General features: G+C 42.6%; 1 pseudogene; it reads left to right on the forward strand.

Moving 5' to 3' along the window:
- The first annotated feature begins 11,844 nt into the window (after window positions 1-11,844).
- LOC121275521 lies at window positions 11,845-11,957 on the forward strand (annotated as a pseudogene).
- The last annotated feature ends 37 nt before the right edge of the window (window positions 11,958-11,994 follow it).

Raw genomic sequence — 11,994 nt, forward strand, 5'->3', positions numbered from 1 at the left:
AGGAAGTTATTTTATGCTGACACATAGTAGGGGTAACTTTAACTTTGACAGACAGTGTAACACGAGCAATAACCGATCCCTTGAAGCCAATACAAATGAAAACTGAGAGAGATGTATAACGGGCAGTTGATTCAATGTTGCTCAAAGTCACAATTGGCCCTTGAAACACTAAAATGTTAGCAAAACACAGCTTAGGCCAAATTGCCAGGACGTTGTTCCTGCAGTGAGCAGGGTCAATTTGTGAAGCTATCAGCTGGTTACTAAAGCTTCAGTGCAACACAGCGAGCTGGCCTCTGGGAAAAGACTCCATTGCAGCAGTCAATGTGTCCATGGGACCAAGAATAATATGTGGGTTCTGATGCAGCAGTGGGTGAATGCTCTGTGTGATGCTGAGGCAGAAACCATCATCAACCCATGCTTCATGCTGGGGACAGTGCAACTGAACCTCATGCCCCTGCACTCGAAGAGGAAATATCAGCCAACATTCACTCTCCTGACCCTTATTCAGGGACCCCCACCCACCCACACTTCAGAAAGTGTTTGTGTTTGGATTTTGAGAGGTGCCATGATCAACCCTAGCAGAGGCAGCCTGTTGACACTGACTGTTTAGGTTTGACATGAAGAATGGACACTTTTCCATGTGTCAATAACTTGGATGAATATACGGTTGCTAAATTGACTGATGACACAAAGATAGTAGAGAAAGTTATAAAGAGGACATGAGGAGTCTGCAAAGGGACATAGATAGCTTATGTCATTGGGCACAAATTTGGCAGATGGAGTAAATGTGGGAAGATGTGAACTTGCCCCATTGGTCGGGAGAATAGAAAAGCAGCATATTATTTAAATGGAGAAAGACTGCGGAACTCTGCAGTACAGAGGGATCTGGGTGTCTTGGTACATGAATCAGGAAAAGTTAGTATGCAGGTAAAGCGAGTGATTAGGGAGGCAAATGGAATATTTAAGTAGGGAAGCTTTCCTACAGTTGTACAGTTGGTGAGACCACATCTAGCATGTACAGTTTTAGTTTCTTTATTTAAGAAAGAACATAATCGCATTAGAAGCAGTTCAGAGAAGTTTCCCTCAACTGATTCCTCAGATGAAGGGGATGATCTTATGAGGAAAGGTTGGACAGCCTGGGGCTCAATCCATTGAAGAATGAGAAGTGATCTTATTGAAACAGATAAGAAACCCTAGGGTAATTTTCAGAATGGATGCTGAAAAGATGGTTACCCTTGTGGGAGAGACAAGAGCTAGAGGACACAGTTTAAAATTAAGGGGTCTCCCATTTAAGATGGAGATGAGAATTTTTTTTCCCTCAGAGGGTTGTTAGTCTATGGAATTTTCTTACCCAGAGAGCAGTGGAGGCTGGGTCATTGAATATGTATAAGGCTGAGTTAGATAGATTCTTGATTGACAAGGGGGTCAAAGGGTCTAGGGGGTAGAGAGGAAAGTGGAGTTGAGGCCACAACCTAATTAGCCACGGTCTTATCAAATGGCAGAGCAGGCTCGAGGGGCTAAATGGCCTACTCCTGCTCCTAATTTGTATGTATGTATGTATGAATCACCTATCACGATTGCTCTTCCATTCATCTTCCTCCTTTCCTGTGTAGCTGAGCCACCCACGGTGCCATGGACTTGGCTTTGGCTGCAATCCCATCAGGAACCGTCACTCTCACCAGTATCCAAAATGGAAAACCGATTAGCAGGCAAGATAGACTAAGGGGACTCCTGCACCACCTGCCGGGTTCTCTTAGACTGCCTGGCGGTCATCCATTCCCTGCACGCTCCTAATCCATGGTGTGACCAACTCCTTAAAAGTGCTATCGATGTAGTTCTCTGCCTAGTATAGACGCAGAGAAGGGGAAGCGAGATAAACGCTTTCAAATTCTTAAAATGCCTTACGTTGGATGTACAGCACAGAAACAGGCCATTCGGCCCAACCAGTCCATGCTGACATTTATGCTCCACATCAACCTCTCCCCACCTTTCCTCATCTAAATCTACCATTGTAAACAACTATTCCCTTCTCCCTCATATGCTGGGCTAGCTTCTCCTGGATGGATTTGAACACGCCCTGCTAGTAATTTGACTCCTGCACTATTGCTGTCCTGTGTTTGGGGAGACGGCCACAATGTGAATGATGGCATGTGAATGAGACAAGGCCACCCTTAGCAGGCTGATTTTCAATGGTTCAGAAAAACAAAAAGTGCGTTAAAAAAGCAAGTTCCCAGATGTTACAAAAGGATGTACTTGTACATCCTGGGGCTGAAAAATCAGTGAGCCTTCCAGTAGAAACTCGAGGAAAATTGGGAAACACAAATTGTTTGTTGCCCTTGCCCTCACCAACACACCCAAAAGATAAATTACTGCCAATCGCATAGCACCAACAAATTAGTCACTCCATGCTTGAGAACATTTTGGCATAGGCTATGTATTTCAGAAACAGCTCTCCTAATAAATCATTACAGTGTTATTCAAAGGAAATTGAAGTCTGTTTCAGATTAAGAAATAGTCTATAACACATCAGTGCCAGTTTTTACATGACACCCTCCTTCTCTGCGTTACAGAGATTTGTATTCAAAATACAGGGGCCCATTTCTTTGCAACCAGTTCAAAATTACCTTCCCTCCAACACAAGATGTTCACTCATGATTGCACAGCGTTCCATACCATTTGCAACTCCTCAGCTACTTAAGCAGTCTGTGTCCACATGCAGCAAGACCTGAACAACATTCAAATCTTGGGCTGATAGGTGACAAGAAATGTTTGCACTGAATAAGTACTGGGAAATGACAATCTCTGGCAAGAGTTTAACCGTCTCCCTTTGATATTTAATGGCATTTCCATCGCTAAATCCCCACCTTTGACACCCTGGGGTTGCTGTTGGCCAAAAACTTAACTGGACCAGTCATATAAATATTGGGGCTACAACTGCAGCTCAGGGGCTGAAAATTCTGTGGTGAGTAACTCACCTCCTGACTCCCCAAAGCCTGTCCACTATCTATAAGGCACAAGTCAGGACTTTGATGGAATAATCTCCACTTGCCTGGAGGAGTGCAGCTCCCACAACCACATCTACAAACATTCCCTCCCTCTACCACCAACGCACAGTAGCAGCAGTGTGTACCATCTACAAGATGCACTGCAGCAACTCACCAAGGCTCCTTAGACAGCACCTTCCAAACCTATGACCTCTACCAACTAGAAGGACAAAGACAGCAGATAAATGGGAACACCAGCACCTGCCTGTTCGCCCTCCAAGCCACACACCGTCCAGACTTGGAACTATATCACTGCTCCTTCTCTGTCGCTGGGCCAAAATCTTGGCACTCCCTCCCTGACAGCACTGTGGTAGTTCAAGAAGGCGGTACACCACTACCTTTGTGAGGACAACTAGAGATGGGCAATAAATGCTGGCCTTGTCAGTGACACTCAGATCCCAAGGATGAAAGAAAAAATCCCGGTCAGTAAAAAATGCATTTCCTGCTCCAGAGATGCCATTTTATTTTCTAAAGGTAGGTTTAATTACCTCCTGATTTGGAAGTTAGAGTGCTGACTCAGAAGAATATGAGTTTAACTTCTACTCCAGCAACTTGAGTACAAAATCGAGCCAGTACTGAGCAGGTGCTGCACTGTTGGAAGTGCCCCTTTTCAAATGAAATGTTAAATCAAACCCCCTTCTGCTCTCTTATAAAGGGGACATCTAAATCCAGCATCAGAAGAGGCGTAGAACTCCATAAACTGCGTTGATTTACGTACATATGAATTAGGAGAGGCCAAGTAGGTAGCTTCAAATGGGGACATGCTGAAGAAACTACGATTGCAGTCAAAATCTACAGGCTACAGGAGACGTAGTCTCAGAATAAAGGGGTCAGCTATTTAGCGCTGAAATGATTACAATGGGTCTTTAGAATCTTTGGAAGTCTCCATGTCAGGGAACTGTGGATATTCAGTCATTGCATTTTTAAAAATTTATTCGTTCATGGGATGTAAGCATTGCTGGCTGGGGCAGTGCATCCCTAATTGCCCTTGAGAAGGTGTTGGTGAGCTGGCTTCTTGAACCACTGCAGTCCATGTGGTGTAGGTACACCCACAGTGTACACCAACATATTCAAGGCAGTGACCTATAGGTTTTTGGATACTAAAGGAATCAAGGGGCATAATGTTGGAAGGGGTAGTTGAAGTAGATCAGCCATGATCTTATTAACTGGTGGAGCAGGCTGACGAGGTCAAATGGCCCACTCCTTCTATTTCTTAGGTTTTATGAAATCAAAAATCAGCCATAATTCTTGCTCCTGGATCCCATATTTTAAGTGTCAATTTCCTAATTGGCAAAATGAGGAAATTTGTCAAGGCCACGGAGTTCATAAAGGAGATTCACTAAGATGATATATGAAGGTTGGGAGACTTTGGTTAAGAGTAGGGATTAGAGAAAACAGGATTAATTTCACTGGAACGGAGAAGATTAAAAGATCTGATAGAGCCAGTACAAGTGCAATGGGTCACATGATCTACTTTTATCCCATTTAGGTATTTCGGAAGGTTTCTATGTACTATCTTTTCTTCATCTGCTGAAAGAACTTTCATTTTGTATTCTGGAACTTGTGGGTTCCTCAACATATGGTCAAATACTTTTTAAAAAATTATTAGTTCATGGGCTGTGGCTGCTTGCTGCCCATCCTTAATTGCCCCTAAGAAGGTAGTGGTATGACACCTTCTTGAATACAACTGAGTGGGGAGGGTGGGGGGGGTGTTTGCTAGATACTTCACAGGGCAGTCAAAAGTCAACCACATTGCAATGGGACTGGAGTCACATATAGGCCAGACCAGGTAAGGATGACAGATTTCCAAAGAACATTAATGAACGGATGGGTGTTTATGGTAATGGAGTCGTTTCCTAGTCACCGTTACTGACTTTTCACTCCAGTTTTATTTAATTGAATTTACATCCCTGGATTAATAGTCACGGCCTCTTGGTTACAAAACCAGCAACATAACCACTTTGGCACTGCACCCCTATGGCACGAAAACCTTCTCTGCACATGTTGGCAAAACATGGACAGTGAAGGGAATGAAATACCTCAACTCATATTTGTTTCCTTCAATGGTCTCCAGTTGGAAATACAGCAAATAAGAGGGGAATTGTAGTTATACAGTGTCAATCTGACCAGCCAATCCAGTTACTTTTGCGATGTGGTCACGACTGTTGTGCAGAAACATGTGCCAGCCAGTTTGCCCATAGTAAGGTCTCGGAATTAACAAAGATCAAGTGTGGGTGATGTTGCTTGAGGGAGGGATGCTGGAGTGGAGAGTTTCCAGCAGCCCATTAGAGTTCCAAAATCACCTTTTCAAGGTAAATTTGGGATAGGCAATATAAATATTGACCTTGTTAGCAAGGCCACACCCAGAAAACAGATGAAAACAAAACAGTCACAAGCAAGAAGTCATATATTTGGGTCTGAATTCTGGGACTTGTGTTTCCCAACATAGGGTCAGGCCTTCAAATGATTAGAATACACTCTCTACAAACATTGGTAGGAACCTGACGAGTGATGAAGAAGGAGGTTGAATGTTGAGTGCTATTTCTGGAAGTCTGGCATCCTTGAATGAACATGCAACAAACAAGAGAGAAATTGTATTTATTATATGGTTCATTCTATTGTTATTCAGAGTAGAGATGCACTTGAAATGATGCTTGCACCTTCACAATCTACATTAGATGTAGTTTTCCTGCTGTCATGAAGCTAATGTTTTTTTCATGATATTTTTGTGGCCTATTGTAAAGTAGGTTTATGGGTGTGAGTGTGGATGGCTGTCTGTGTAGCTGATTTAATTGAATTAGAGTCAGATAGACTGCAAACTTGAAATTATCAAAAGAAATCAGAGGTTAACGGCATTTGAAATGCTAATGAGTAAACATAGATGAGGGCTTAGCATGTAGGGTGTGAAGGAAATTTTCATTTTTAAATATTTGAAGGAGCTGTTTTGGTGTCAGGGGAATGATAGGATGTTTAAAACTAGCAAGATAAGCAAGTCCAAGCAGTGTGTTTATTTTCTCCAAAGGTACTGACCATGTTGACAACATGAATGATTTTTATATTATGGGAAAAGTAAATTTCCAAAGACATATAGAACAATGGAATTTACAGATTACAGAGAGAGAAACACATATAAAGAGGAATGGAGAGCTATGTTGGAGGCCATGTAAGATCTAAGAGGGCCTTGGAAAACAGCCTTGGGGAAGTCTCCAGCCACTTAAGCAGAAGTCTGCTGTGTCCAGTAACCAAAGGTGGAGGAAAGCCTTTGAAATTCAACTGTGGAGTGGGTGCTGTGGTAAACATGCTGACTTGCTATTTAAATTTAAAATCTATTTTGGACAGTTGCCTTAATGGGGTATGTAGTTGAGAGTCAGGTTAATTAGGAATTTTGGGATTTGTTGTAGTGTTAAGTAATTGTAATCTTATGCATGTGCTTTAAATCTTTTCTTTTGTTAATAAATGCTTTAATTTAGTTTTTTTTTTATCTTTAACAGTATTGGCGGACTTGTTATTTCTGAATTCGGTATCCAAACCTTCTCATAATAAATACAAATTGCAAAACCATTGTGATAGTGTGGCCAAGTTCCCCTTGTGGATTTGGTCTGTCTGGTACATATCACCCACTATGTCATGACAAAACTGAAGGCTCTATGCGGGATATTTGAAATTCTTTGATTGGCTTGGAGCTGGTGAATCTTAAGGCTATGAGTACAAGAAGCACATTAAACTCAAAAGTCGGTGTGAGGGATTTTAGAGTGGTGAGAATGCAAAAATGGCTTTATCCATAGCTAAGACTTTTCTGGAAGCAGAAGACATAACTCGGATTGGTTTTTAAAAAGTACCTAAGGGTAAGTTAACAGAATTGGTGGGTAAGTTGCAGTTGAAGTTAACTATACGGGCAAAGAAAGCAGACATAATTGAAGTGAATAGCTAAGCATTTGAAATTGGAAGGGATACCTGAAGCAAGTGAGCCACAGCTGGAGGTAGTGAGACTTCAGTTACAAGTGGAGAAGCTTGAACAGGGACAAGCAATGGAAATGGAAAAAAGAAACTGGAATTGGAGGCAGAGGAGAAGGAAAAGGGAGCAAGCAGAAAGGCGGGGGAGAGAAAGAAAATAGGAAAAAGAATTGGCACTGAAGAAATTAACAATGGAGGAAAGAGAGATCTAGAGGGAGGGAGAATATCAGCTTAAAAAGCTGAAAGTTAAAAAAGAGATCACAAAGGTTGAGGAAGGTTCTGAGGATGAAATAACCACTTCCAATCTAAAGCCCAGTAGGAAGATATTTAAATTTGTGCGGGATCTTCCAAGGTTTGAGGAAAGGGAGGTAGAGGTGTTCTTTATTTCATTTGAGAAGATAGCTAAGCAGATGAAACGGCTACAATAAATCTGGACATTGCTTTTACAGTCTAAGTTGGTAGTTAGAGCTCATGAAGTTTATGCTTCACTGTCAGAAGAAGTATTAGTGGATTATGATGCAGTAAAAAAGCCATTTTAAGTGTATATGAATTGGTTCCTGAGGTGTACAGGCAGAAATATAAAGGAACAGCCTGGTCAAATGTATATTGAGTTTGAGAGAGTAAAACAAAGTAATTTTGACCAGTGGATATGGGCATTAAAGGCAGAAACAATATATGCAGCTCTTAGAGAAGTAACTCTTTTGGAAGAATTTAAAGATTCAATTCCTTGGTAGTGAGAACTCACGTGGAAGAACAGAGGGTTAAAATGGCAAGACAAGTGGCAGAGATAGCTGGTGGTTATGGGTAGGGTTTTTGGCTCAGCAGGTGGGCGCGCACTCGAAATGACGGAGCATGAAATGATGCACAATGACTTTGGCCGAGCATGCTGACATTAACGCGCAGTCGCACGATAGTTCAGTGTGCAGGAGCCAGTAGTGCGGCCACCGACAATTAAAAGGCCTATTAAGGCCATTAAGTTATCAATCGTGCTGAATTTTTCACTGCCCGTTCAACCTAACGGTTGATGGGCATGCACAAGGGCCAAGCGGTCTTTGCATTTTTTTGGAAACCTCATCCACGGGCGGGATGAGATTTCCAAAATCCAATGCAAATGAAATAAACATTTTAACTGTTAATTAAAAACATGTCCCTGTTCATGTGACAGAGTCACATGAGGGGACATGTTTTATTAAATTTTTCTGAAGTCTAATAATTTGTTCAATATATTCTTCATCTCCCTGAGGCAGCTCCGTGGCTCAGGCAGATTATTCTGCACTCTCTCACGCGCATGCGTGAAGTTCACACTAGTCCCGCTTACACTTACCCCCCCTTGTCCGCACAGGCAACGTTCAGCTTTCTGACTGTCCCCAGCTACTCCCACAAATCCTGCAAGCCAAGGGCAAAATTCTGCCCCATGAGTTAGTTCATAGATCTAAATCCTTTTTTTTTTGTTACCCTTTTAAATCTGAGAAGGATAGAAAGTGGGAAAGTGAAAGGCCGGTAGGTAGTCAGGGAAGAGAAGGAGCAGCTGGAAATTCTCAGGAAGATTTTTCTCAGGCCAAAAATGAAGATGCTGAGGGTAGGAATGACACTCAAAAACTGAGGTGTTTTCATTGCAATAAGGTGGGGCATATGAAGTCAAAGTGTTGGACATTACAGGGAAAATCTGTTGCAGTAGTTGGAAAGCAGAAAAGTTCTGGAAGTAAGAGTACTGTGGGTTCTGAGACCCAGGCACAGGGAAAACCAGTGGTTGGTGTACAGGTAAACTTGAAGAGTCAGTGACAGGTAAAGAACTGGCAATGTATTCACAATTTACCCAAGGGAGTGCTGAAGGGCAGGTTATAGAACTACTTAAAGATTTTGTACATGAAGGGAAAGTCCTTCCATCTGTACTATGTGGAGCCTGCAAAGATATTTAAATTTTAAGGGGCTAGTCAATCCTTAATGTTATGGGATAGCGATATTTATTGTTCAGAGGGAGTATTGCAGGAAAAAGTGATAATAAGTTCAGTTCATGGAGATGTTAAACCTATTCCATTGTGGAATTAAAGAGTAAGTGGAATTTAAAGAGTGAGTGGAAAACAGGTGAGGTGATTGTTGGGATAGTGGAAAAATTGCCCATTGCAGGGGTTCAATTTATTTTAGGCAATGATATAGCTGGATCACAGGTGTTGGTGATGCCTACTGTAGCTGAGAAGCCTGTGGTGGTGTAGCATAAAGAGCATCCTGGATTTTTTCTAGATTGTGTAGTAACAAGGTCATAAACTCACAGGTTAAAAGAAGAAGAGGAGGAATTTAAAAGGCAGGGAAGAGGCGCTGATATTCAATTAGCTGATGCTATTTTGATAAGATTGTTCAGGGAGAGAGAATGGAGAAGAATAAAGCTGAAGTGTATAAATTGGTAGAGTTACAGCAGAAGGATTCATGAATAAAGCAGTTATATCAGACAGCTTATTTGGGTGCAAAGGCAGAATGTGTTACAGGATGTTATTACCTTAAAGATCATATGTTAATGAGGAGGTGGAGACCGTCTCATGTTTCAGCGGGTGAAAAATGGATGTTAGCACATCGGCTCGTTATACCATCTGGATACATATCCAGATACGTAACCATATGGACTCGAAATGTTAACTCTGTTTCTCTTTGCGCAGATGCTGCCGGACCTGCTGAATTTTTCCAGCATTTTCTGATAATATTGCACGTCTTATGGCCTGAACCCACAACGTTCTGACTTAGAGACGCGATTGCTCCCAACAGAACTGCTGCCGTGCAAGAAGTGGCGACAAGTGGTACAAATTGGCCTCAATTAAGAAGAAAATCAGGAAATGGCTGTCAATCTTCTGCCTGCCATCTTGCATTCCTGCCCCAGCTGGATCCACGCCCAATTGCCAAGCTGCTGTTGCGTCCACCTGACTCTTGGAGTGATCGATGCTGGCAGTGGCCGCCTTGAAACAGACAGCCTTTCATTCGCTAGAATTTAACACGCTCTTGCCTGAGTGAGCACAGAATAAATAGATACTTCCTCAGCCTAAAACAGAAGGACCTCTGGCTGCTAAATGATGCCACTAAATCATCAGCGATAGTAATTGCTGAGCCCACGTCTATTAAGGAATGAAACAAATCTTGCATTTCTTATCAATTTCACTTGAAAATAAAGTCAACTGAACCCTACTCTTCTGTTCTGTGAGCCAACCTATCTAACTGGGTTTAAAGTCACAAAATCAGGTTTTTAACTGATGTGTTTTCGTCTAGAAGAGATTTACAATGAAAGCTGATTGCAAAGAGTTGCAGGCACTAACCCGTCAAAGAGCTTGGTGATACATCATCAGCGGGTGGAAGAGCCAATTTGCTGAAGGAACAGGTTGCATATTTATCAGGCTTAACAACTTAACGGAGCAGACGATGCCAGGCAGCATTTCCTTTTTTTTCAGGCTCGGGTTTGAAAGAGCTTCAAATAAACGAGTAGCAAGATTTTTGCATTTACATGGAAATTTTTGAGCAAAAAAAAGTGTCAATGCTTTTAAAACAAAAGAGCTAGGGGGAATTGGGTTACAAAGGGTGATCAAAGGCTTGGTGGATTTTAAGGAAACTCTTCAGGTAGGAGGTGGAGTTGGAGCGACCAAAGGGAGTTTCAGAGCTAGGGGTCTAGGCGGCTGGTGGCTTGACCCCCATCGACTGGATGAAAGGGAAGGTGGGGCGTAAGTTTCTGTGGATTTGAAGATACGGAGAGAGCGGAAGTTTGTAAGGCTGCAGGTTCTTTCATAGGCAGACGAGGCTCTGAAGCTTGGATAAAAACAAAAAACTGCGGACGCTGGAAATCCAAAACAAAAATAGAAATACCTGGAAAAACTTATAAGCTTATATTTCACCCCTTTCCCATTTCTACTTAGTTCTGTTGAAGGGTCATGAGGACTCGAAACGTCAACTTTGCTCTTATCCACCGATGCTGCCAGACCTGCTGAGTTTTTTCTGAAGCTTGGATGTTATCCAGATCTTATCTGACCCCTTCCATCCTCTGATTCCACCCCCCCCACTGCCTAGAACACGCACACCCCCAGCCTCCCCCCTCACCCGCCCCCAGCCTCCCCCCCTTGCCTCTCTACCCTCCACAAATTCCCCACCCCCCTCCCCCCGACCCCCGACCCAGCCTCCGATCTCCCCTTGCCAGTTTGAAGGAAATAAAACCTGGGGCCAAGTATTGGGCGGTAGAGGGGGCCTCAAGCCTCACCATTCAATCACATAGATTGCCCTACATTTCAAAACCACAGGGTTAATGTTTCGTGACATTTTTACACCATCGGGTTAACGCTTCACTTGATTGACTTTTCATCAGGGGCGAACTTTGATGAGCTTTTCTTTGCTTTCTGCTCTTCGCAAATCGTGTTTGACCATCGGTAACGAGAGGGTTAATTTTTTGGGGTTAGAAAGAGCCTCAAAGCACTTGTTCAAAATAGAGTAAAATGTCAAGTGGCTGTAGGCTATCCACTTAATCTGCTTCACTCATCAGCTTTCGTGAGCTGACCACGTTCTGAATCCACACGCATGGTGAATCAATTCAACTGGAATTTTCTGAAGGGGATGAGCACCTGCTGATTCAGGTAAATTGTTTGGACAAATCCCAGGAGAGGTAAATTAAAAGTCAGAAGCTAGGAATAAGGTGAGACAGCCAAGTTGAGCGTAAATGTTAGCAAGCAGGTCACGTGTGCATATTGGTGATGCTATCAGGATTTGAGTGGAATATTTATTTGAAGGCTTCATTCGAAGGCTTCATTTCTCAACAAGCCAACACAGCAGGGAATGGCTCTGGACCACAACAGGCTCATAGGGTTGCCAGCTCCAGCAATGTGTATTCCTGAAGATTTCAGTACATATACTAAAATTGGAACAATACAGAGAAGATGAGAACATCCCCTGCTGAGCAAAGGTGACACACAAATCTGTGAAGTGTTCCATATTTTTAGAAGAATGAGAGGGGATTTCATTGAAACGTATAAAA

Source organism: Carcharodon carcharias, chromosome 2 (assembly GCF_017639515.1).
Source record: "Carcharodon carcharias isolate sCarCar2 chromosome 2, sCarCar2.pri, whole genome shotgun sequence".
NCBI classification, from domain to species: Eukaryota; Metazoa; Chordata; class Chondrichthyes; order Lamniformes; family Lamnidae; genus Carcharodon; species Carcharodon carcharias.